At 47.8% G+C, this 26,642-nt stretch overlaps 1 long non-coding RNA gene across 1 annotated transcript in view; it reads left to right on the top strand.

Annotated features, from left to right (window-relative positions):
* LOC141735485 (uncharacterized) overlaps window positions 1-24,296 on the top strand; it is a 53,101-nt gene extending 28,805 nt beyond the window's left edge. The window contains exons 3-4 of the long non-coding RNA XR_012584746.1: window positions 462-529; window positions 23,957-24,296. This is a non-coding gene — a long non-coding RNA (uncharacterized LOC141735485). The remainder of the gene's footprint in view (window positions 1-461; window positions 530-23,956) is intronic.
* Window positions 24,297-26,642: the final 2,346 nt, after the last annotated feature.

Here is a 26,642-nt window from a genome sequence, read left to right as displayed (position 1 = left end):
TGGATCTGTGACCCTTGCTTCATAGTCGCCTCCCTTCTCCCCCCTCCTCCTATAATAAAATAGCTGCAACAAGCCCAACTCTTCCCCTCCCTATGTGCTCTAAGACTCCTTGTTGGGCAGCAGTCAGGTCCGTATGTATCGGTTGACCAGCTAATACACATGCAGTCAGCCAGCGTGCACACACTCACTAGCCAGTTGGCTGCTGGCCACATTTCTCTAATTAAGGTCTCTATCCCTCACCCAGCCATCAATTTGCACAAATTTTAGAAAGGAAATCGATACCTTTTGAAACTTCTACCTTTCTGTCCTATGTGAAATCAAGGTAAAAATTATTGATGGAGCCGGACAGACAGATTGAATCTGAACTAAAAGGTTCTGTTGCATTGGCTTTGGATGTACGTGTAGGATGTCAGTCCAGGTTCTGGAATTCATTTTTCTCTCTCTCTCGCTCTCCTTTTCAGCTATTTTTACCCTGGATGTGTTCTGCGATTTGTTTCCCACACAGCATTGAAACTGGCACAGCTGAGGGGTGAGTGAGTGGTGGGAGAGGGGAAGGGGAAATCAGGGGATGCTTATGTTGGCGCTGAAAGAAGGGCTCATCAAACGATAGCCTCTCAGATCTGTGTAACGTGGAGTTCCCACACCACCCCACAGAAAAGTTGTGAAGATAAATATATTCACAATCTTAAAATGCTCACATATAGCGCAAAAAGAGCTAGAGAAATCAAGGCATCCTGTAAAAAAACCCACCAGAAACAGTGGCCAGTTTTGAAATGACAGAACGTTTTCTGTCATAGTTCAACATCCCAAGACTGCCCACCTTCCTGTGTGTACATCTCAAGACATCCCTCTGCGTAGAGTCTCCTAAGAAAAATCCTTTTTGTGGCAGCCCAGTCACTGTGCAGAGCGCACATCGACTCACAGGATCCATTCTAGAAACCCTGATGAGTTGCCATCCATACAAACCTAGGGCTTGGAAGAACAGAGGTTTTATCTGGAAAATACATAGGAAAAAGCTTCTTCTTGACCATTAATTTAGAAAATTAGACCTCTAATTGCAAAGCATTTCTTTTCTTCAGTTAACTATAGATGATTATAATGTGTGAGATCTGCCTTTTCCCCCTGTGTTCTGTTTAACGCTGTTTGTTAGACATGAAAGGAAAAGAGGATTAAAAGGGAGAGATGGTATCATAAACAGCCCTTCAGGGTAGGTGGGAAAACAACAGTAACTCTCTCAAACAGAACACAGGGATGCCCTTAGGAAAAGGTTTTGAAAGTGTCCTGCATTTGAAAGTTAATGAGTAAATAGATCTCAAACATTACTTTAAAGACTGACAATGCCAGCTTTAACATCTCAAGCATGCACCACAACTGAGAAGAGACAAAGGGAATTTTTAATGGGCAATAAATGGACTAATATTTTTGGATGCAAAGCGAAAAGTGGGTTAGTTCTGATGGGATGTGGGTTTGTTCTGTACTTCCTGACACAGTGGCTTTACTATACTTGGTTTGTTTGCCTTGCGCTATCTTTTGACGAGGCACCACTTTTTCCTTTAAATAGGAAAAAAAAAGGTGGTCTTAGTAAATAATCCTCCTTTGAGCTACGGTAAATCCATTGGATTGAGAGTTTGCTGGGTTTTGGGGGTTGTGTAAGTATGTGCCAGTCCCTCTCACCGCTATCCTGTGATGCCTTACTTCTCATCTAGCTCAGGTTGCTTGGTCATCTCTGCCCCTGCAGTGCTGCAAGATCACCTTGCACAGACATCCCCATGCTGGTGAGAGGCTGGTGCGCGGGCAGCAACACCCCCTTCCACCAGCACTATTAGTCCTGCTGCAGGCATGCTCCCCTCGAGTCCAGTGGATCTCAGCCGAGGTCCCAGACTTGACATCTCGCTTTGGAGCAGTCCCATACTGTCCCATACTGTTGCACTTCAAATGAAGAAACTCTCCGTTACTATGTTCCTGGATGTCAGGCATTTTGGAGGAAAGCTGGTCTTATCTCGAGCTTTTGTACAACTTCTGTCATGGCCTCCTGACCCTCAGGGTCCTCTGCACATGGCTGTCATGAGCATTCAGTAGCTACAGTGGCTTCCAGAAGGATGACTCTGCCTTTGTGTCCACAGGAGGAGCCCCAGCAGGAACTCAAAAAAGCAGGTCTCCCTTTCCTTCACCCAGAGCTGGCTCAAGGCATAGACGAAGTCACCTCCTGAGATGTCAGAATTCCTATTTTGCTTATGCCCGGAGAGACAAAAATGGATGTTCCTGGTGTAAACAGCTGATCTGTGCCTATTGCCCTCAGCTGAAGGGAAGATGCCCAACCCCTTGTCGATTCCCAGAAGTCCATGGAGGGCAGAAAGAGCCACTACGTGGGGAGGAGGAAAGGGAAAAGGAGTGATCGTGCTGGGGAAAAGGGATGTGAAGGATGTGTAGGTTGGAACAGAAATGTTGTGTTAAGGGAACTGGCATCAAGCAAGTGTTGGGAAAGGCAGGGAAGGAGAGAAAGGAGAGAAAGGAGAAGGAGAGACAATCCTTATTTCCAGCCAAATGCCAAGGCTATCAAAATCCCTGTACATCTGGGTATGCCTTTACCTGCCTAGAATCATTCAAAACCCCACTGATGTTCTCCAGACCCTTTACCCACCCAGGCTCCCCAAAATCATATCTCCTATTCCCAGATGACTCTCGCTTATCCTCACACCTCAGAAATGCATGGGCAGCTTCACAAACCTTCTTCCTACCCCCCATGTCTCCCAAAACTCCTCTGCCATTACCACAACATGGAGACAGGCCTGCCTACAACAGTGTAAGATGCCAGCCTAAAACAAGAAGAGAGAATCATCTCCCTAAGCTTTAGACACCCAGACATGAAGGGAGCACATGCCAGGCCTTGACAGAGCACATTAATAATACCTCCACCCCCTTATCACAGCTGCTTTCTGGCTCACTTACCCTATTCCTAAGGGTCAGCCACCACCTTCCAGTGCTTTCTCCGTTGATAAAAAACATGTAGTTTAACTTTTCTGCTCAGTCATTATGTTCTACCTCTTCCAGAGCAACTAAAATCACAGTCTGCTCACACCTTCATGCCAGACCCAGCCTCCCAGGGCTACAGGCTGTAGTCCTCTTTGGGAACCTCCCACCCCTCTCCCTGTGCTCAGCCTCTCGCCGGGCGACGTCCCAACCTGGTGCAGCATCTGCCCTCTCTGCAAGAGAGGTGCCTGCACTCCTGAGTAGCTCACTTGACTCCCTGTCCCTGCAAGCTTCAATACTTCAACACTTGGACAGACAGGCTTGGCTCCTCTGTGTCCTCTTCCTTCCTTCTCAGCGTATTCTTCAGTCCATTCCCAGTCTCCTCCTCATTAGCTTCTGGGTTAGTCTTCCTTGAGCTTATCCCTATCTAAGTGACAGGCTGCCAAACAGGCACATATCCTTTCAGTTGACTTCCACCAGGGAATGCAGCTTTGAGCTGATACGGGTATGACTGAGACCAGTTGTGCCCCATCAGCGGTGACACCATGCGGGTTCAACTCTGCTGTGTCTTCTCTTTACCCTGTGGAAGTTACCACCAGCAAAAGCAAGAACTGTGTTTAGCCCACAGATACATACCTACCTATGTACATATACAGACACATATATTTTGGCTCTACTGAATCCTGTCCAATTTCTGGCATCCTTCTGAGCAACTGGAGCATGAAAGTGCAGAAGGAAGAGGATACTGAGCTGCTCTATGTGTTTACAAGTGAGAGAAACTGCTTGCACCCAGCCCCAGGCACTCAGAGGACACCGCCAACTGGCACGAGGTTCTAGCCAAGCTTGTTGTGACCCTCTTTGGAAAAACTCAAGAGTTCAGCTTTCTTCTGGCTGATAAAGTCAGTATTGTGAAGAAACCAGAAATACTAGTCCTGCTCAAGAGCTGTGCTGCGCCCCAGGCGAGAATAAGAACGAACACAGGCTTCTCCCTCCAAATAAAAGTGAAACAATGAGGTATTCTCAGTGCAGCCCCAGATGGAAGGCCCTGCTCGATGGGGGTACATGCAGTGTGTGGCTCCAAGGCTGACGGTGGGAGGCTGGGGACAGGTGGAGCAAGGGAACGTAAACCCATCCAGATAAAGGGTTTGCTCATGGTGCAGAACCAGAGGTGCTTCAGCACTCTGCCTTCCCGAGGTCAAAGTTAGGTCATCTCGATGCCTGGCTGGATTTGACTCGCCGAGAACAGCATCGTATTCAGCACAAGGTGAAACACCGGGGAGAGGAACAGCATGGGCAGGTGTATGCAGACAAGCAGATGGAAAAGGTGAATGCTCCAACACTGTTATGGTAAGCATTGAAGAAAGAGGGAGAGTCTGAAGAGGGCTAGAAAAAAACTCAAAATTCTCCTTACCATGCATGACATCAAATATAAAGCAAGGGTAGGTCTGGGGCTTTTCTGTGGGAGGAGGAAGCCCCTCAAGCTAAAAACTGTGCTCCCGTTTCCCGTCCTTATCCACTGCCCAAAGGCTTATGGCAAGCAGCAATACCAAGCGTGAAACACCAACCTTAGTGGATATCAAGTTTAGCAATCCCCAAATTCAAGCAAAAGCCAAATCCCATCACAGCTCAGGGGATGGCCAGTTTCCCAGCTTGTTTCCTGCTCCTTCTGTGCCTCGCCTCATGCTAAACATGGATTTATTCTTCAGAAAAAGACATTTGGACTAAACAAAACAGTCCTGTTACCACCCCTAAAAAACCACGCTCCAATATCCCTTCCCTTCAGTCCCCTCACTGCAGTGCGGCGCGGGGCAAAGTCATCTGTCCACGTGCAGGTGTCAAACTCAGATAAAAAGCTCCCGGGACTCCAGTAACTGTACCGACTGGGTTTCCACTGACTGTAATGGCCAAGCTGCGCTCCAGGACTCACTGACACCTCCCAAAACCCCTGTGGATGCACAGTCAGAGACCAAAAGCCAGACCTATAACGTGCTACAGAAAAATAACAGGCGTTGCGAGTGTCTCACACCCTGCCATAGCGGGGACTGTTTGGCAGGTATTTTAGAGTGAACACATCTAGACCCCTAACTCTATTCCTGTCCAAAACTGGTGTGCGTTTTTCCTTGGACACCACCCAATCTGCACAGTTAGTGTTTTCCACACAAAAATGCCTGGTTGGTAAACTTCCAAGAAGTTCTATTTTTGATTCAGTGAAGAATAGTAGCTTTCCATGGAACTTACTTTTTCTTTCCTTCTTTCCTCCTTTCTTTTCCCTCCCCGCCCCACCCCCCCCAAAAAAAAAAAGTTTGCTCAAAAAACTGTACATTTTCATTTGGAAACGCTACCTGGGCGCCCCATGGATGTCAGAGTTCAGTTGTCCTGTTCTGCAGGAGACCGGATGGTTTCCCTAGCAGTCCTTTTTTACCTTGAAAAAATACAGAGGGGGGTTCCCTATCTTCACCTTTTCATGGAACTGTTTTTCCCTCCTCTTGAAGAGAGTGCAGCAAAGACTCTGCTGTAGACTTCTGAAAACTCACACTTTTTAACACTGTGCTGCTTCTCCAGAGACCATACGGTCACTCGTGACCATGAAGGATGAGGAGTAGAGTCACAGCTGTGGACATGTCACTGGAATCCAGCACTCCATGTTTGGAATAAAGATCTGCTGATGTGTGATCGTCTCAGGGCAGGAGATACGCTCAGATCTTGCAGGAAGCCTCTTATCCTCCCTCACCCAGGTTCACCTACTTCTGCATACAGGTTGTCCCACAGCCTGCAAATCACGTCCTTAATAGCTGCAATTTGCAGGAGCAGGCCATCTCCTTACCGGCTCCCATGTTCTGATACATTTCTGTACTTTTTTTGTCCCATTCTGTGTCTCCAGAGTCCTCAGTGAGCAAGAACTGAGGTTCTTCCAAGTCGTAATGATCCTCACTTGTTCACTCTCTCACAACAGAATCGCTTTGGCCAGCAGCCAGGGCTGCAGTAAGGGCCAGGCACATACACGGGCAGCTGAAAAGCACCTCAGCTTTGGGAAATCCTGCTGGGCTGTAAAAGCTGCCCACAAACCCAAATCATATCAAGCGCGGCCTGTCTTGATAATTCTTTGGCACAATCCCCAAACTCGCTGAACTGCTTTTCCATACAAAGTATTTCCAGGTGGGTTATTAGGTCCTGTATCCCTTCCATCCTGTATCCTCTTGCGGTTGAAAAAGGCATTCCTTAGAACAAGCTATTTTTAAAAGGAAAACAAATATTCTCCTTTACATTTCTGGTTCCTCTGAACCAGAAGGACGCTTTGCGAGACACAAACAAACCGTTCCTGCCGAGTAGCGCGGGGGTCTTATCTCCCCACAGCGCCCCTGCCCGTACAGGACTTTCAGCTGTGGAGATAATTTATATTTTCGCAAGGAGATTGATGCTGGTACGACTACCGGTGTGAACAGTTACGCTAGTACGAAGGTGCCATACTCCGTTAAATCTAGTTTCCCTTCCTGTGTTTTTATAGCAGCATCACTGCAGCCACAGTTGAGTCTGTGCTGCTGTAATGGTACCGGAGGAGTTAAAAGCAAAGAGCTGAGCCAAACGTGACCCACAGCCGGCTGCTGGCTGGGCTGTGTGGGTCGGGGTGTGAGACAGCAGGAGCCTTGTGCAGGCTACATTGCCGGCACAATGCTGTTTTACGTGCGTGCATACAAGATTCATCAGCAAAGCTTAGCTTTGCCAGGAAAAGCTGCAGCCCCATGAGGACCTCACGGTGTCAGGCAGCAAAGCTTTGCTTGCTTTCTGCCTGGGAAGGCTGCTTTCCCTGCAATGAAAGAGGCAGCTAGTCCGTTGGCTGACCTACTGTTATTTTTACCCACGACGACAATCTAACTGGAACAGGATTATTGAAAATGGACCCCCAGTGTAAGACCTGCAGATCTATAATTAGATATTGCATGACAGAAGTGGGTAAAGAAAAGATAGGGGTTTTCATTTGATAATTGTCAAAACAACTAAGTGGTTGGTTTGTTGATTTGAGTCTTTGGGGTTTCTGCCACCACAGAAAATGAAGAGAGGTGGAGACAGAACTGTACAAAACCCAGAGGTTTCTGTGAGTTAAAACAAAATGTTTTGCTTTGAGACGCTTTCAGACGAGATGATTTTGACACGTCTTTGGAAAAAAAAACAACTGTGACCAGTAAAATCTGACCAGGCGGTGCGTGATCTGGTTTTGACGCAGACCTGCTGGTGAGACCTCCCTCTCCAGGGCAGCCTGCCTCACTGCTGGCTGCAGGATGCACGCACTGGCCCGGATTTCTTTCGTACCACCACTGGGAAGAGGACGGTGTTGATGGGAGCCCTGTCAGCCACCTCAGCAAGACGATGCTCCAGCTGCAGCGAGGTTCAAGGGGCTGCACCATTGCATGGGCGCGATGCGTCGGCGTGACTCAGGCTCCCCGTGGCACAGCCCTCCTCCCAGCATCCCTCCCCGGGCCACCTCCCACTCCTCGTGCCTTCATCTTTTTCCCGCAGACAGCCCTGCCAAGCACCGCTGGCGGCCGCTCAGAGTAGTGCCAGGCGCTGAGCCAAAGCTCCTGCCCTCAGCCCACTCCAGCTCAGCGCTGGCAATGAGACCCAGCAGGGCAGTATCAAAGCCAGTCTGGGCTGCAGAACAACCTGGGGTCTGTGAGGTCCTGGAAAAACTCCGGGCAGAGCCCCGTGCTCTTGAGGCAGAGCAAAAACAAGGCAGGAGCTGTTGCAAAGATGTTATTTTTCCTCCCAGTAGAGCAGCAGAAAGCCCCACCCCAGTTTCACTCCTCACTCCTACTTTATATTAAAAAACAAACAAGCCCCCCAAAAAATAATAAAAATCAACATTTGCTACTGTGTGTTGCCCTTGCCACCATGTGACCCGGGCATGTGATTAAGTTGTTGATACTTGTTTTTTTATAGGATCAAATTCATAGCTGCTGTAGAAGCCTGTGTAACGTGTCAGAGCAATTCTCTACCCTGGCAAGTTACACAAGCTGGGGAGCTTCTCCCTGCCCCAGGGTATCCTGCCTATCTCTGCCTTCTCCCTTCACCATGGCTCCTCCTCGCCGTCCTTTTGCAAGGGCATTGGCTGTACTCATTTTTTTAGGAAAACAGGCAGAATTCCTCTTAGCTGCACCGTGGAGCTTGGTGAGAGGCCCCCGCAACAAGGCAGTGATTTCTTCCAGCTTTTCTTCCCGTTGGAAGTGTTGCTTGAATAAAAGGGGAGGATGATCCTCCACTCAAAAAAAAAGGGAAAAACGAAAAAAAAAAAAAAGAAAAAGAAAATAAAGACTGGGCTTGCCAACCTGCAGCCTGCTCCGTGTTTGGTTTCCGCTCGCAGTCTGCAGGGCTCTGCCTGTGCGGATCTGTTTAGTCATGTTGCGTGGCTGGACTGGATGGGGCTGTTTTCTCCAGGACCAGTGTTTGTTCCCAGCTCTCCTGAATGATCTAATGTTACCCGCGCCGGGGAGCCACTGTGTTGTAACCAGGCCCCTTCCCTCCTTGGCAGGCAGGAGCTCCAGAGGATGAAGGGGGCCATGCAGAGCCTTTGTAGGAAAGCAGGTAGGAAAGGGACACACCTTTTACTGAAGAGGGAGAAATAACCTTGTCCCTGCTTGTGTCTTTCGGTGCGGGCCAAGTTCCAGCTGCTTCTCAGGTCTCAGTAGTTCCTGGGAATAACGGGGCTGGCCCCTGCTTCAGTGACTGCCTTTGCTACAAGAAGAACGGGCAAGCCTTTGAGATACCTTCACAATCCTCTGCTGCTAGAGTTGGCCTGGGACCAGGCCAGCACCTGATCTCAGATGAAGCATTTACGATCCTGGAGCCCAGCCACAGGTCCGTGGCTCCACAGAGGCATGAATGGGAACCAGTGCTGCACTGTTTGCCCTCCGCGCTCCGGTGAGGAAGCACAAGAGGTGTGAGATGCCCTTGTTTACCTCAGTGGTAATTATCAATTGCCACCTCACTGGTTTTTTTTGAGGCAGAAGGTGAAAGATATAGTGTCAACACTCCTGATCTCCTCAGGTTGCCCTAAATCTACGCGTGCTTCCAAGAGATGCAGCACACACCCTTCCTGGGATTTGACTGTAATTACAAACGAACTTTTTGTTCACCATAGTAGGTGCCAACCTTTCTTACGGGCTTTAACTGCTCATGCAGTTGTTCCTAGCAGCCTGGGGTGGCCCCTCCACTCCTCCAGGGCTCACTGCTGTTAGCTTGCTGGCGGTGCTTGTGCCTGCAGATGTCACCGTGCTATGGAGACACGGTTTCTGAAGTAGGGATTGGGTGCAACAGTGGTACAATGATTGCGATCTATGTCACCCCCGTACAGAAAATGTCTCTCTGCCCATCCAAGGCCACTCTGCAGAAGGCAAATGCTCACCTTGCCATATGACAAGGGTACAAACTGCTGTTGTTTTACTCTCCCACTGCCCTGTGGTTTTAACTGGTATGTTAAGCCCTGTATTTCCCACTGGAAATAAACATGCTATTTTCCTATAGGCAGATTGTTTTATTTCTGTGAGACATAAAGCCTGGAGGCAACAGTGGACAAAGTGCTTGCTTTTCCTTTTCCCCTGTGTTTCCCCTCTTCTGTACTTTGTCACTCTGTCTTCCCTCTTCTTAGAAAGGTCTATCTTTGATCATAACAATTTATCATCACCTCTTTTCATACTGCCTGGATTTGAGTAAGAAAGCCGTAGACTCCAAAACTCATTGCAAACTCCTTGAGTTGCCCCATTCTTTGTAAAAACATAAAGTGGTGTTAGTGCTTTTCTGTTTAAAAAAAAAAAATTTAAAAAAAATCAGAGATTATATTTGGAAAAAGCCACATTGCTTTTAATAGTAGTTGAAACTGTCAGGACCAGCAAATTTCAGGCTTTTTGTTTCGTGCTTAAGTAGGAAATCAGAACATCATAGAATTCTTTGGGTTGGAAGAAGCCTTCAAAGAGCATGTGGTCCACCCCCTCCGCTGTGGGCAGGGATGTCTTTCACTGGATCATCCAACCTGACTTTGAACACTTCCAGGGATGGGGCATCCACAACTTCTCTAGGCAACCTGTCCCACTGTTGGGGTGCCAGTCAGCATACATCACACACCCAAAATACATCTATTTATCTATTTCTAGTTCACTTAGTTTTGCTGTATGCTGGTCCTTTTCCTCGTGGCCTGTGTGAGGACCCAGTTGCTTCTCTGGGCTCTAGAGCTCTCTCCTAAGGCATGTTTGTCTGAAATTCCTTCTTCTCTCCCAAGGATCTCAGGCAGCTCACGTCTGGTTTGCATCGGAGCTTTTGTGTCTCTGACACAGGTAAGGGTCTCTGTGCCCTGTTCTTTTTGCTGAACAAAAGCCTGTGATATGTTTTGTTAAATCTTACTCCCATCGTTGGAGAAGGTTCTGTTTTGCCAGATCACCAAACCGTCAGCATGGCAATGCCAATTATCCACATGTCCCTAAGTAATTAACTGGATAGGGTTTGGGGTGTGTGGTATCACGAGCAGTCAGTATCATTCTTTGGTTTTCTCGGATCAGTATAGCTTGTTGTTGCTTGTTGAAAATTACTTTCTGCTCTTAACAACCATCTCGCTTCTCAAAAGTCTTCTTTTTCCTTAGCGATACCAGCAGGAAACACATTTGTGATGGCAGAGATATATATATATGAATAATAGACCTTCAGTTTTCCAAATTTCAACTTAAATGTTGTCTGCTTTTTACATTTAGACAAAAAATTATCTAAAATATTTTGAGAAGGTCTGTCATTTTCTGAGAAACTCTGTTAAAAAATAATTTTCCTTTCCTCCCTTTTCTCTCTGCCAGTATTCTCTGCCAGGGGGACACATACGTGTCTGTTTTCTCCTTAGCCTGCAAGGGCTATGGGCCAGGGATTGCCCTTATACTTGTACAGCTACTGAGGGCAGAAGGCTGAACCTCTTCACAAAAGCCAGTTCAGCTGATTTCATTCTCCCAAAGCAACATCCACTCACAAAAAGAGAAAGGGGTGTTTTTTGCCGCTCTCGGATCTCTCCTGTTTCCCCATGAAAAGTCACGCAGACTTCTAAGCGAGCGAAGGCAGAAGCATCGAAGATGCTCCTCGGTCGCTGTCACGATTAACCTGAGGCTGTTGGCCAGGGCTGCATTTCACGAGCCCAAAGCTTTGCCGTGCAGGAGGCTTTAGCTGCAGTGAAGGGTGCTGCTTTAGAGACGAGCTTCCAGACTCTAAACAGCAAGTCTGTTGCAATAACTCTGTTGATCAAATAAAATTTCTGTTCACAGCGCAGAGCCAAAAACAGTTTTTGATTGCAGCCTTGAGGGGTATTTCTTGGCTCATGGTCGACGTTTTAAGCAATGTGTAGCTCTACAAGTCATTACCAATGTTTGAAATCTCTTCCTTCTTATTATTATCCTCGGAGATGTGGAATGAAGACTATTTACCTTCCCCTCATAGTTCATTATGATTATTAAGCCATAGAAATGAGGACATGTGCATAAGAGTTGGATATAGCAGGCCTGTTCTGGCTGTGTCAACATTATTTCCCAAAGAAGAGAGTATATTCAGAAATATGGCCAAGTTTTCCTTTTTTCTTCTCCTAACTGTATTTGTGTACAAAGATTTCAAGATTTCACAATGCCACATTAAATATGCACGGTTTGTTGAAGTGGTAATACAAGGTGTCTCATTGCCAAGACAGTACCAAGACACTTAAAGAAGTCTCTTTATTAATAAACTGTTGCTTTATACCTACAGATTCCAGTGTCTGGTCTCACCTCTGCTTGCTGTCTCAGCTACCTTCCCCTCCTCACTGGATTTAGAGCTATTTTAGCTTTTTCACCTGCCTCCCGTGGGCCCTACTGGCTCCTTTAAAATGGATCCTTGGGCCATCTCTGTGAAATAAGGAGCCACCGAGGCCACAGCATAGATGGGCTGGTGTAAGCGCTCGTTGATGTGTCCACGTTGTACCCACAGCGGCCGTTTCCCAGTGGGCATGGCCACGAGCTGGTATCTCCACGTGCCGTTGTGTGGTGCCATGGAAAGGTGGTGATGAGGGTAGGTGGGAAGGGGAGTAGATCTGCGCTGACACCGGGTTATGTGGCAGCGAAAAAGCAAAACTTGTTCAGCCGACCTGGCTACACTGATCCTGGCCCTGGGAGCAGCTCAGGCTCTGCAGGCCACCTTCACTTCGTGCGGTATAGGTACATCCTGAAGTCCTCCGTGGCTTTCTAGCTACATGGTTGTGCCCCGTTTTCAAAATGCTCATTTACTTGAGACTTCCACACACTTACAGTGACATTCAGGCTCCTCTGTGCCTAAATCTCTTTGGAAAATGCGAATCACCAGAAGGAGTGGCGAGTTTCTTGTCACATCTAGGATCTGCAAGCATTAGCTTTTTTAGCCCCACTTTCAGAGGATGGGGAGATGGCGGTGGCAAAACTGCTGCTGTCGATGGCAGTGGGAACAGCGAGCTCAATCTGGAATGGGTACGGAGCCTGAACTGTCCTCTCCTTCCCACAGCCTTTTAGATTTAAGCTTGGCAGGTCACTGGAGGAGCATCGCCACCTGATACGTTTGTTGTCTAGATGGAGAGGGCTGAAATTTCTTAGGCTATTTATCTGTCTCATTTCAGAAGTACTACATCCACCTTTAAATATAAACGAGATGTCTGCATAGCCCATGTGCACTTTCACGCTGTGCAGTTTTTCTCCTGAAAAGCAAGATTTTGCCTGCTCTGAAGAAAGTGCTTTTTCGCTCGACATATCAATTTGCACCTTCTCCCCATTGTACATATCCTTTATCCTCTGCTTCCAGGTCACTGTGACACTACACTGGGCTCTGCAGGAGCAGGGACTGTCTCATGACTTGTTCATGTAGCACCTACAAAAATGAGGTTTTAATCTTACGCACGCATCCCTAGTATATAATATGCAATAAATTGGCATAGTGAAAATGGATAAACTGGGAACGCAGCTCATTGTGGAATTAGTACCTAATATGGGAATAATTCCTGACGCCTCAGGGTTCCAGTGCTCCTTTCTGCTTTGCTCTGAGCATTCAAAAGCATGCTCACCGCAAGATGGTTTTTGTTAGGAATGATGACATTTGCTTAATTAAATTTCAAAAATATCTAAGTGGCAGCCCTACTGGGCCAGAGTCAAGAACTTTTCTTGTTTTCTGGTGCTTAGACAATGTTGTTGGGTGGTGGCTAGTGAGTTTTCAGTTCATACATTTAACATCACCTTGCTGACGGCAAATACAATTTAACTCTTCACTCTAGAAGCCTTATCAATATGAATCTACCATTATATCCTAGTTACGCTACGTGAGCAAAAGAGAAAGCAACATTAATGACTAATTCTTTAGAAATATGGATGGCTTTTATTAATAATATAACCAGGGATTTTGTCACAGGGATTCTACGAACTTGTTTAATATTGAAGTATTATTGTCACTGCCACGGTCCCCAAAAGCCAATACTCATAACCAGGATCATGCTTCATTGAACTCTGAACAAGGAACAAAACACACATGCTCCAAAGGAGTTCATTGTAAGAAGTAATGGACCAATATGAGCAGGACAGTGGCACCAGGAGCAGGTAGAGCCAAATGTAACATCTGCACGTTCACTTGGGCTTTCTCCCAGTAGCATTTGCATTCTGACCTATCCACTACTTTAGAAAACTATACCCAAGATCTTCTCCATAGGTAGGTCAGGACTGAGTTGTCTTTTAAGCAGTAGCGGATGTTCAGTTATCAGTAAGACCATGTAAAGCTGTGTGTACGTGTGAAATGTTGTCATTTCCCAGCAGTTGGTACTCCTCCAGCTCCAGAGCATGCACACAACCCGGTACGTGTAGCAGCTTCCCCCAGCCTTCGTTCTGGTGGTACATGCAGGTGGGCTTTCTAATTGCAGCACATTCCAGCGATGTGCTGTATTTGGTGCTACTGCAGCAAATTTAGTGCTAGTGCAGTTCCCCTGAGGGAATTGTAGTTGCTCCATGTCATCTTTCAGTGATGCCATCTTTGCCATCCCTGTTGTCTCCATTCAGTCTGTTTTAATTCACAGAATCACAGAATGGTTTGGGTTGGAAGGGACCTTAAAGATCATCTAGTTCCAACCCCCTGCCATGGGCAGGGACACCTCCCACTAGACCAGGCTGCTCAAAGCCCCATCCAGCCTGGCCTTGAACACTTCCAGGGATGGGACGTCCACAGCTTCCCTGGGCAACCTGTTCCAGTGTCTCACCACCCTCACAGTAAAGAATTTCTTCCTAACATCCAATCTAAATCTCCCCTCTTTCAGTTTGAAGCCGTTACCCCATGTCCTATCACTACACTCCCTGATAAAGAGTCCCTCCCCATCCTTCCTGCAGGCCCCCTTCAGATACTGGAGGCTGCTATAAGGTCTCCCTGGAGCCTTCTCTTCTCCAGGCTGAACAGCTCCAACTCTCTCAGCCTGTCCTCATAGGAGAGGTGCTCCAGCCCTCTCATCATCTTCGTGGCCCTCCTTTGGACCCGCTCCAACAGGTCCATGTCCTTCTTCTGCTGGGGTCTCCAGAGCTGCACGCAGTAGGATCATCATAACTACTACAATACACTGCTGCAAAGAGCTCCCCAGGATGACTGGCCCTGGGATGGTGGGCAGAGGTTGTGGGGCTGCTGTCTGCCAGGTGAGGAGGAAACATGCAGCTGCCAGGAGCAAGTCATCGTGAGCTGAATCCAATTTGGGGTGAGAAGGCTCGCACAGGCACCCAGTCTGCCGGCATGCTCTTGGGTGGAGGGAAGCCCTGAGGCAGCACATTTGTGCCGTGTCTTCACTTTGAGGTTTGGATGCGGCCTTGGGGCATCTCAGAGCCCCGGAGGACATCAAGGGCGCTACTGGTGTGAATTCAATGTATGTGCTGTCAATTCAATATGTAATTCTGAAGGCAAAAGTAAAGCTTTTGGTCAAGGAAACAGCAATTAGGGGGGAAGTGCTTAAAACTGGAGAGAATGGACAGACAGAACAAGTAACCCAGATGCATCCAACTGGACAAAACAAGTTGTGCGTAAACAGTCTCTAAAACAGTTTATGAAGTCCAAAAGAAAGAGAAAATGCAAAAGATTTTTTTTTTTTCTGCCTGAAAGCAGAGGACACAGACACTAGTTCTTTGTCCCTTCCACCAGCGTTGGGCAGCTTGCTGCTGGTGGTGACATGGTTTGTGCCTGTGGTGCTTTGGAGTGTGGGGCTCCCCGTATTCTACAAGCACTTCCATTAGTCATCTCGCCATTTCTGCGGTCTCTGCCAGCTGCATCAGCAGAAGCATAACCAAACACAGGCACCCACTCATTTGACTTCTTTCTCTTATGCTCTTTTCCCTGTATCAAGAGCATCAAATCCTCCACTGCCCTGAAGCAATCAGTCATTAACAACAACCCTGCTACTGCCAGGGTGCTTCTCAAGCCATTGCAGTCAAGGATACTTCTGGGAAAGGCAGAAAACAAATTTGATTTTCAGTTGCTGCAAAAAGGGATGAATAACCATTTAAAACCCCTGTTTTTATTTTTACCCACTGCCCACCCAGGGCAGCACTGTAGCACCGCAGCGCTGCAGAGGGATGGCTTGTCAGAAGCTCTAGCCACTGCTGTCATGAGGAGTTTACTCTGCAAATAGGCTTGCTTTTCTCCAGAGGGGGGAACGTGGCAGGGGACATCCAGAGGATGCAAGGGGCTGGCAAACATTACAAAGACTGGAGCGTGGAGTTGCTAATCTCTGGCTAGAGAGGGCAATTGCTTCAAACAGCCAGAGGATGCCTCGTGGTTCTTCTGTTAGCAGAAAAGGAGCCTGCTCAAGTGCCTGTGGAGTGGTGTGCATGGATATGCCATGGTGGAAGCAGTAATTAAGTCCCTGTAGCCAGGAACCTCAAGCTGCTGCAAGAAGACATGGTCTGGGTTGGTTGAGGACAAGCAGCAATCCCTGCAGCAATTGCCTCCTGCCCTGGCGTATCTCTTCTTCTACTGTTTACCTCTGAGTAAAGCAACTGGACTGTCAGCGCTCATGGCTACACCCTGTTCACAGGACCACAAGCCACGTTTTCCAGGCGGAGGGTGGGCTGATGAGAGCACAACACGCTGCTGCTGGATGGGGCAGGGGGGGGAGGCAACGTGGAGGAGGGGCTTGGATTTCTTAACCTTTTTGGAAGCTGCCGGATTACTAAACCAGCAAAGGAAACCTTGACTGCTTTTTTACCCTGCTATGTATGGATAATGGCACCTATTTTAAACTACCCTCCTTAGAAAGGTAGGGGAATATGCCAAGAAAAGAACACGTGGTGGAAGCGCAGGAGGCGAAGCACTCAGCAGAGCTGCTTTGCCTTTCCTCGCTGCCCCCGATTCACTAGAACCAGCCTCAGCTTTGGTTTCCCAGATTTCAAAGGCAGCTTTTCTGAGCTCCCCAGTTTCCCAAGGCAGGTGTAGAGCCATCAGCCTTCTTCATTCTTCTCACTTGTGTCCCAGTGTCCTCCTCAGCGTGGAGCTCAGAGATGCTATTTTGGGGATCCCATGACACACCTTGCAAGGAGTCCATAATGAGGATGGGGTGGATGGTTGCCCCCAACCTCTGGTAGCACATTTCTTCCTACAGGAGGAACAGAAGGTGTTGGAGAATCTTTGTGGCATAGAACAATATAGTGATACAATTGTGAGAGGTCCTTTGCTTGACTTGGTGCTGCTTTTCACCCAGCTCGTACACTTCAGCTTCTGTTACAGTCTAGTCCTCGCAGAGCTGGTCATACAGTCAGTTCTCTCCTTGAGGTTAAGAGGTGTTCTTACTCTAAGCAGATGCACGAGACTTCAGCTTGTGCACGTGCACATCTCCTGTGTGACTATGTTTGTCTTCCTGGAGCCCAGATTGATCTGGTGGAGTTCAAAATTGTGGTCATCGTGGCCCCACACAAGGTGTGGGATCGCTCTGAGAACTGATACTGACCCAAACGGGAGGGACTGTGCAGTCCTGGGTGACTGAGAGCTTGCATCTCCCAAGGACATGGGCTTCCCATGTCCCGTGTCCCAAGGACATGGGTTCACAGCCAAGAAAAATCTTGTGCTTGCATTTAGTTTTTTGTGAAGCCAGATATTTGAGCCAATTTCTGTTTCTAGAGCTTTCTGTCATAGACCACAGCTGAATGCGTGAGCAGAAGAAAGAAGGTTTCCAAACCAATTTTCTGAAATGTTTTCTCAACGCTGTTTCAGGACTTTCAGGCTGCAGTACCAGATCCTTAGCTAGCATAAAAAGACATGGATCCACGGAGCTGAACAGCCTTCGGCTCCTTCACTAGGAAAAGCACAGAAACACAGAAATGTTGGTTGGGAGGAGCTTCTGAAGGCTTGTGTAAGCTCCCGCCTAACACAGTACTATTGCACTAAGTCAGGTCAGCCTTGGCGTTGTCTAGCCAAGTCTTGAAAGCCTCCAAGGATGGAGAGTCCCCCTGTCTGGGAGATGTTTTCCCTAATGTCCATTCGCATCTTCCAGGCTCCAGCCTGGGCTTGTTGCCCCTCATTTTTTCATCTGCTGCTTGCAGGAGGTGTTGGACTCCATCGCTCATGTAACTTGCGTTGAGGGAGGCGTCATTTCCAATAGGCTCCTGTTAGATCACCCCTCCGCCTCCTCGTCTCCTCAACCTCTGCTCATAGCATGTGTGCTCTGCCCTGACCATCTCAATATCCCTCTTGCTGGGCCTGCCTTCACCCAGGGGTCCAAAGCGACATGGTATGTCACTGGCAGCCTCCAGGGAATAACAGCTTCCCTTGCCCTGCCAGCTACATGCCTCCTCCTGCAGCCCACCAGGCGCTTTGTCCCGTTGACGATGCCAGCACACGCTGGGCTCAAACAAGGTGTGACCTGTAATTTGTAGAAACGTGAATAGGAGCAGAGGTTTCATGCACTGCACTGGAGATAGTACAGTGAGCAAGCAGTTTCAAAATCCAATTTCATAGACACAGAGATTACATTAATCTCTTTTAATAGCTAGACAATTCAGTTTTCAAGATAGGACAAAGCATCGGATATTCTTGACAAAACTGGTGCTTCAAAGCTGCCTACATCAGATTTAAAATCCCAACTCCTAAGCTCCTAACGATAGAACCGATTGTATCTTTTCAGACAGTAGCGCTGCAAAACTTGTGTTTAATCTTCTCTTTTTATAACATGCTGTAGCTGCCTGGGCTTGCCTGTTGGGAAGCAAATGCAGATTGACTTTGCCTTCAAATACCGTATGAGGAAACTCACTCAGCCCTCACCAACTGATCTCGGGGGCCTGTGGAATGATAAAAGCTCGAGTTATCAAAGTATCTGTAAACTGCCTTCTGATTTCTAGCTGGAGCACCTCCCTGAATCTGGACCCTTTGATTTAAGGTGGCTGCTTTCTTTCACCATGTCTCAACAGGCAGAAAAGGGCATAGCTTTAATTCCTGTTGGCTCAGTTGCATTAGCTCAACATGACTGAAGAGCCCTCTTCACCTCCAGAAACGCAGAACTGAATGCAGATCTGCATTAGAAACTTCTGCCCGTGTAGTAAGGGCCTTGTAATATACAGGTACGTTTCCATACCACCAAAAATATCGGTGTAAAAGTGCTTTTCTTATTGACACTGTTTTGCTTGGAGAACCAAAATTAGCTCTGCTGGGGAAAGCACTATTTATTGGTCTAGACTGCATGTTTTCAGAGAATTTGCAGGTTTTGTGGTCTAGGCGTATCCATTTTGGGCTGATTTTTAGTGTTTGTGTTGTGATTTAGGGCTCTGACAAATGAGCTCTAGCAAATGACGGTGAGGTGACTGAAGAGGTGACCCACCCAGCTGTTTATTACTGCTCCCCTGGCAAAGATTACTGTCCCTGCAGCAGAGTTGGCAGAAGGCAACATATGTCCAGGGCAGAGCTGCTCCAAATGGCATTTTAGTTGAAATCTCCAAGGAGGTGCGATTAGACTAGACAGAAGACTGTCAACTAGAGATACTGAGATGTTGTCTATAATGGTTTATGCCCATCGAGACTAGCACTGTTTCCATGCCTCATGTCCTTACGGCTTCTGCCCCATGTTTCTGTCCCCTCTTTGCACCAGAACTGGCAGTCATCTGATCCCAATAGGAGATAATTCAGGGACTTCAACCAGCCAAATGATCTCCTCATTCACCTAGGAGGAGTGTGGGGGACTAAAACACCGCCAGCTTCTATCGGCTTAATCATAGAATCACAGAATGGTTTGGTTTGGAAAGGATCTTAAAGATCATCCAGTTCCAACCCCCTGCCATGGGCAGGGACACCTCCCACTAGACCAGGCTGCTCAAAGCCCCATCCAGCCTGGCCTTGAACACTTCCAGGGATGGAGCATCCACAACTTCTCTGGGCAACCTGTTCCAGTGCCTCACCACCCTCATAGTGAAAATTTTTTTCCTGATATCTAATCTAAATCTCCCCACTTTCAGTTTAAAAACGTTACCCCTCGTGATATCACTACAGCCCCTGATAAAGAGTCCCACCCCACCTTTCCTGTAGGCCCCCTTTAGGTACTGGAAGGCTACTATAAGGTCTCCCCAGAGCCTTCTCTTCTCCATGATACCTCTTTTGGACAATCATACAAGTGTCCTGGTGTCTCAGCTCCACTCTAGCCGTTGGTGGTGGGGTGGTATGAAGCAACAGCAGGTGATAATGTCCTCATCTGCTCATCTGTTTTCCAATCAAATGGTAATCTGAGGCCAGAGGCTCCCCCGATGCTCCTGTATGGCCAACTAGGAAGGCATGTGCTGCCAGGGAAGTTGCCCCTTACCCTTCAGCTGTAATCTCCGTTCTGCTCTAGGAGTAACCGCTGCAGTAGGTGGCACTGCTGTCAGAAACGGAGCTGCCGTTAGTGGTTGTCTCCTTCCTCTCCCGACTTGAAGCCGGGGCTAACCAGAGTCTGCCCTTGCACCCTGGTGCCACAGCAAGCAGGAACCACTGCAGGAGCGAGTGTGGGCTGACTCTGATCTGAGCAATATTGCCAGGCTGCAACGCACAAGAGTTTTCTTCTCCCTGGCCCGTTAGTAACGCAGAAAAAGTCAGTGGGAAAAAGTCTGGGCCTTAAATGTACAGTGAACCTTTCCCCACCCATTACCACCTAACCGATAAGCTACTCCAGGGTGTCTTGTTTATGTTTATGAGTGTTTAATACCTCTTAGCATTTGCGTTTGCCTTGAAGCTACAGGCAGCTATATGCTGTAGTGTGATAAATACTTGTTCCATAAGCACAAACAGATGTTTGAAGATCTGCTTTGAAGCAAATCTTTACCCTCTAGATTGTCTCCCAAGACTCCTCAGGAAGGGTATACATCGCTATATTCAGAGCAAAGCCTTGAAGGTCAGGGAGAGAGGAGATACATAGGAATATTCAGCAGGAACACATACTCACATCTCTATGGCGTAAGTCTTCCACAGCAGCAGTTTGGGCACCAGAGTTTTTATAAACAATTCCTTTGCAGGGTCTCATTCCTATAAAGCCATCCCTGCTGCGTGCAGGTCTTTTAGGCTTGTTTTGACTCACTAGCCAGATTCTTGTCACCCTCAAGAGCTATTGCCTGCACCTATATAATCTCAATAATATCAAAAATCTCAGAATGAGCAGAGATGGTAAAACTGAGTGGTGTGCGTGGATGGCTCTTCCTCACACGTATTGCTTCTCTTGGGTGCTCATAGGGATGGAAAGGCTTCACAAGACAGACCCAAGTGGCATTAAATAATTTGATTCTCAGAGTCAAAAACTCAAATCAGAGTCAAAACCTGCAAGATACCCCATGATACTGCGTGCCACATGCAAAGTAATGGGGAAAGTTAAACAGCCTCTGCCTCAGGCAGCTCCCAATTTATGTCAAGATGCAACAGAAAACCTGAGAAGGGAAAGGTAAGGTGGTAGTGGTGAAACCAGCCAGGATTGTGCAGTGATTGCCGTGTGGGAGGTTGCAGCCAGGACTCTCAAACGACTTAAACCACTGTGGTATGGCTTTGGTTTTGTTTCTTCTTTTCTCACGTTTTGGGGGAGAAGAGGGTGTGTCTGGAAGTTCAGGTGCTGGCTTGGGACTCAGATGATCTGCATCCAGGTTTCTGCCTTGCCACCGACGCCCTGGGGTAAGCTGCTCCCATCCCCTCTGCCTTTTGCCCCTCATTCTCCAAGGAAGAGCAGCACTTCCACACCCCCGAGGTGCATGAGATTAATACTTCAAAGCCTGTGAGGCACTCAGGTGTGGTATGGGAGAGAACCATACCAGGCCCTGGAGAGACTCCCTCTGCGTTACCGTTAGACTGTACCCTTGGACAGCAAAGGGAATCCCTCAGAGCACTCAGCGCGTCTGACTTCCAAACGCAAAGCAACGTTCGACCTGAGCTACGCAGGGAACTGATGTTCTGCTGTACATCCCTCTAATTCACTCTGCAGAACACTTTCCCTTCACTCTGCTTCATTTCACCCCGCTTCATTTCACCCCTCGCATTTCTTGCTTAAAACATTAAAACTATTCATATGTGGTTTTATATAATTCATTTTCTTTTCCTAGTAACCACTCTTTTGTCTTGCCTAGTTCCACTTCATCTGAAACTGTCCTTCTTCCTCCTCTTCATCCGTGAGCTCGGGTGGGAGCCACTCTAGGGCTCCTACTAGGGATACCTACTAGGATGGTGCAGGCAGGTAAATCCCAGGATTTACAGACCCTTTGGAGCATGGAGCGGCTGGCTGGGGCTGGTCGCAGGGTATACGGCAAGAGCAGGGATTGCGTCCTGGCTCCTGCATCCCGCTCGGTGCCCAGCTGAGGCTGAGGTGAGTGGTTATTCCTCCATTCTGTGCCGTGCTCACCGTGTGCAGGGGAGCCTGGCGTGTGCTGAGCAAGGAGCCGGGCAGCAGCATGGCTGTTCGACGGGCTGGACTTCTGAGAAGTGCTGTGGTGAGAAACAGGAGCTTGCTGGGGGACAGCTGTGGAGAGCAAGGGAGAGAGCATGGGGTTGCTGTGGATTCAAGCTTTTAAAGGTGCTGTCTGTGCCCTCTCACTTTTTTTCTTTTGCCTTAGTCCTGGTTTGAGCGACACAGGACTAATTTCTCCTCTAATGCTTGGGAAAAAAGCACTTTTAGAAGACTCCAGTGTCTGAACTTGTGAAAATACTTTATAGCCAGCTATGGTATGTGGGTTTTGAGGTCTCAGTGTTTCCAAGCTCACCAGGTGTGGGGATGAGGAGGAGCGAGACCCGGGCACTTGACCTGGGCTGGCCAACAGGGTTATTTCATACTATGAACATCGCATTTAATAGAAATTAGAAAGTTTGCTGAGGAGTTTTCTCTCTTTTTTGATGGCTGCGATCTTGAGAACTCCTCGCCCTGGTGCCGGAGCCCTGAGCCCTTCCCTTCCTCCCGGAGCTGCAGCGCTGGCAGTGTCCCACATTTGCTGTCTCCTGCCGGGAGTGCACAGCTTCCTGCTGATGGAACGGGCTGAGGATAATCCTTGTGTATTTTATACTGGTATTGAGATCAATATTGGTTCTTTAGTATTATTAATGTTAATTATCTAGTCTTATTCCATTAAACCTGTTCATATTCCAACCCTCAGGTTTCCTTGTTTTTCCCCAATTCTCCTTCCTGGGTGGGGAGGGGTCATCGGGTGATAGAATAATTGCCTGAACAACAATAAATTGTTGTGGGTTCCTCAAACCATAACACCCTTCCTGCAAGAAAGGAGGTCAAGCAGCTACGATACTAGCATGGGACTCAGGAGACTGACTTGGTTTACAGAATCATAGAATCATTTAGGTTGGAAAAGACCCTTGGGATCATCGAGTCCAACCATCAACTCCACTCTACAAAGTTCTCCTTTACACCCTTGACACCACATCTAAACGAGTCTTAAACACATCCAGGGATGGTGACTCCACCACCTCCCTGGGCAGCCTATTCCAGTGTCTGACCGCTCTTTCTGTGAAGAATTTTTTCCTAATGTCCAGCCTAAACCTACCCTGCTGCAGCTTGAACCCATTCCCTCTTGTTCTATTGCTAATTACCTGTGAGAAGAGACCAGCACCAACCTCTCTACAATGTCCTTTCAAGTAGTCGTAGAGAGTGATGAGGTCTCCCCTCAGCCTCCTCTTCCTCAAACTAAACAGACCCAGCTCCCTCAATCGCTCCTCATAAGATTTATTCTCCAGGTCCTTCACCAGCTTCGTTGCCCTCCTCTGCACTCACTGCAGCACCTTGATATCTCTCTCATATTGAGGTGCCCAGAACTGGACATAATACTCAAGGTGTGGCCTCACCAGCGCTGAGTACAGGGGTACAGTCACCTCCCTCCTTCTGCTGGTCACAGAGTTAGTTTTCTTTGGTTTAGATCCCTGAAATGGTGTCCTCAGGGTGGGAGTCAGCAAAGTGCAAAGCACAGGAGTGGGAGCATGGGATCAGAACCAGAGAGGAGCCCATCCACATCTACAGCAAGAAGCTGTTAAGAGCTGTAACGTGGAACTGCATCTGCCAGCTGGTGGGGTCATCCTGTGCTCCTGTGCCCTCTTGTTGAGAACAGGACTTTCTTCCCTTGTAGGGATGAAGTTTGGGACAATGAAAGAGTCTAGTAAGGACTATAGCCAGGATCACAAAAATGCCTGGCTAGGAGCCTTGCAGGTGCTTGCTGTACCCTTCTTTACTCAACACCCCCAAAGTGGCCCGAGTGGGAGAAAAAATGCCGTTTTGGGGGACAGCTGACTCCTATGCCTTCCCATGAGGGTTATGCTGCGGATGTCAGTGCTGTAGGTAACAAATCTTGTCAGAGATGGTGGACCCTGCAAGTCATTTACAGCAGATTTCCTTGAGGTAGTGATGGAATCCACGGTGTTTTGTTTTCCCCAGCAGAAAGAAAACAGTGCAACTCTTGCCTTGCATTTGGAGCTGAAGCATTATCAAGGACAGAAAAGAAGATGCATCTCTTTTTTTTTTAATCTTCTGCAGGTACAAGCAGAGTTTTTCTGGTGTAAATGGAGAGGCACACGGCTCTGTGGGAGTGATGCGCTTCTAGGAATTTATTTCACCTGGCTGTGAGTGGCTCAGCAAAATAAGATGGGAAGAAAGAAACAGGCCCAAACCTTCAAATAACTGTGGAAGACTGAAAGAACCCAGTGAATGAGTCCTCACAGGAGAATGAAAACCTTTCCGAGGGAGCTGATATACCTACCGCCAGTGCTAAGCATTTTGTGTTTTGTTTTTTAAAGAAAAGCCAAGTTACACTAGGACATATCACCTGCCCAATTTTAAGTTGAAGCAAATAAATAGTCTCGGGTTTTGCCTTCAATTTCCTGTCCAGTGCCAGTTTTTCTGGGCCCAACGTGGGTCTTTTGTGAAATGCTCTGACAATTTTGGGGCCGGGAAGGCAGCTCCCTGGCCCTGTTGCCTCCACGGCGGCTGATGAAACACAGAAGAGCTCCCGGCAGCCATCGAGCCCGCATCCCGACAGATTGCCTCTCCTTTTTTGCCCTTGCCGGCTGCTCTCAGCGCAGGGTTGCCTGCAAGGATACTTGTTCAGTGTCGCCTTTCAGGGAGGGAGTGTGTCCAGTTCCCTTTTAGAAAAGGCAATTTTTCAAATTGTCCTTGTTTGAAAGAAAATACTGTGTTCGGCAGCAGTGAAAACAGAGGGCTAAGCGCTTTCTGGCGCGTGCTGCGCTGATGTGATGAGGCTGGGCCTTGAGCCCACCAAGTTTTGCTCATTTCTGTACCACGTAGCGGTAATTCAGCATGTACGGTATTTTTACTTTACCCTAGAGCTTCCTCCCAGGACCCTGCCAGTAATTTGATCCTGCTTTGATAAATCATCACGGAGACACAACATGGAACTGTAGCCCTAATGACCTGTGTTAATTAAAAATCAAATGACACTTTCTCAGGAGAAAGTTATTTAGTTCCAGTGTTTTCCTAAGATAATTATACCAAGCCAGCCTGTTACCCTCCCCTGTAGCTTCATTTATTGTTCACTATGTCTAAACTCCCGCATGCCGTTGCACGGCCTTATTTTGTCATCTTCCACCCTATCATTTCAAAATAAGTTTCCTATCTGTTTATAAGTACAGCAAAAGCTTTAAAGTCCTGAGGAGAGAGATGCCGTATCTTTGCTGTGACGCTGTACCGTCTGCCGGTTCAGTTTCAGTGCCTCGTAGCACCAGGTTGAGAAACTCTTTGCCTGTTCATCTCCCCTGGCTTCTAAAATAGCAAGAGATAAACAGGAAAAAGGGGAGACACCTTCTGTTTGATATTGTTTGCCTCTCAAGTCAGTTCAGGCTCTGATATTAATAACTTCCTGTTTTGTTGTAAGTCTTCTGACAAGTGAAGAGCCTCCACGTGCGCTGGCATTTCAGCCTGAACTTGGGCAACTACACAACTAGTGTGTTCCCAGGCTCTGGGCTACAAATTCCGGTTTTCTGCTTACCTTCAGGCTAAAATTTCAGAATTGGAAGTCAAATCGCTGAAAGTCAGGTGCCTAAACCCACAGTTAGTTGCCAAAATAAGAATGACCTGACTGTCACAACAGTTGAACACCTGCAGCCCCTGTAGGTATCTTGGGACTTGAGAGGGTAGAATCTATACAAATCAGACTAAATTTGTGTAGGAGCTGAAATAAGGATCCTACTTTGAAACTCCGGAGTGCTGTTCATTGCTAAGGATGTCCTCGGAAGCTAGAAACAGGAAAGAGGATCTGCAGAAATGTGGAGAAAGGTGCATTTGTGTAATATCACTTGTGCAAGATGCTTATGAAACGCGGTGCGTGTTGCATTGCATCGTTTCTCACATACGCTTCAATTAGTAAGGCTCTTTCTTTTCCAGCTACCCAGACAACTTTCCCTGTGAACTGAACTAATTCCTCTGGATAATATGCTGTTTTGCTGCCTGCTGGAGAGGTGGAGCCCACCCAATCGCCTCACGCCAGTGTACTGCCCCTGGCTGCTGCTCTGCGCAACCGGGAACCGTCTCCCGATCCTGCTGCGCAACAGGACAGCTCGGACTTAGCAGTTCTAGGAGATTTAAAAAATCAAACCAGCTAATCAAGATTTAAAGCAGCGCTGGGTTGAAAAGACTAGCAAGCGGTCCAGCTGTGAGTTAATTCATTAGTTGCAGTAAATATCGCTAGAAGAGCTTGTCAAAAGGAAATGTAAAGCAGATGAAAAGAAATGTCCTTAAAGTGAGCGTCAAAGGCTTTTGCAGCAGTCATCCAGGGGACTGGGAGACTCCGGGCTTTGGAGAGAAAAGCAGGGTGAAAGAAATAAAAATTTCAGTACAGAGGATAAAGTACCAGTTCCCACTGAGCGATTATAAAGGACACAATCTTACCACTGCAGGGACCTAATTAGAGAGTGAATCTCAAAACAGTCCAATATCTCCTCCAGGACACTGAGAGACCCAAACGAGCTAAAGCAGTCCGTTCAGACCAGCAGCATTAGGAGGCTCTGCTGCTTCGGGGGCACGCTGAAATGCCAGGTTTATCTAGCTGTAGTAATTTCCGGTGTTCTTGAATCCTGTAGTCTCTTCAGCACTCACTTAGGACCAGCTTCATTTTCTTGCCTGGCCAGCACAGTGTCAGCCTGGTCCTACAGAAGGCAGCAGCGGGCTCCCACTGCGGTGGGAGGAAAGGCACCAGCGCCCATTTCCC

The sequence above is a fragment of the Larus michahellis genome, chromosome 1 (assembly GCF_964199755.1).
Source record: "Larus michahellis chromosome 1, bLarMic1.1, whole genome shotgun sequence".
In the NCBI taxonomy this organism is placed as follows: domain Eukaryota; kingdom Metazoa; phylum Chordata; class Aves; order Charadriiformes; family Laridae; genus Larus; species Larus michahellis.
This window is presented reverse-complemented; position numbering and strand designations above follow the sequence as displayed.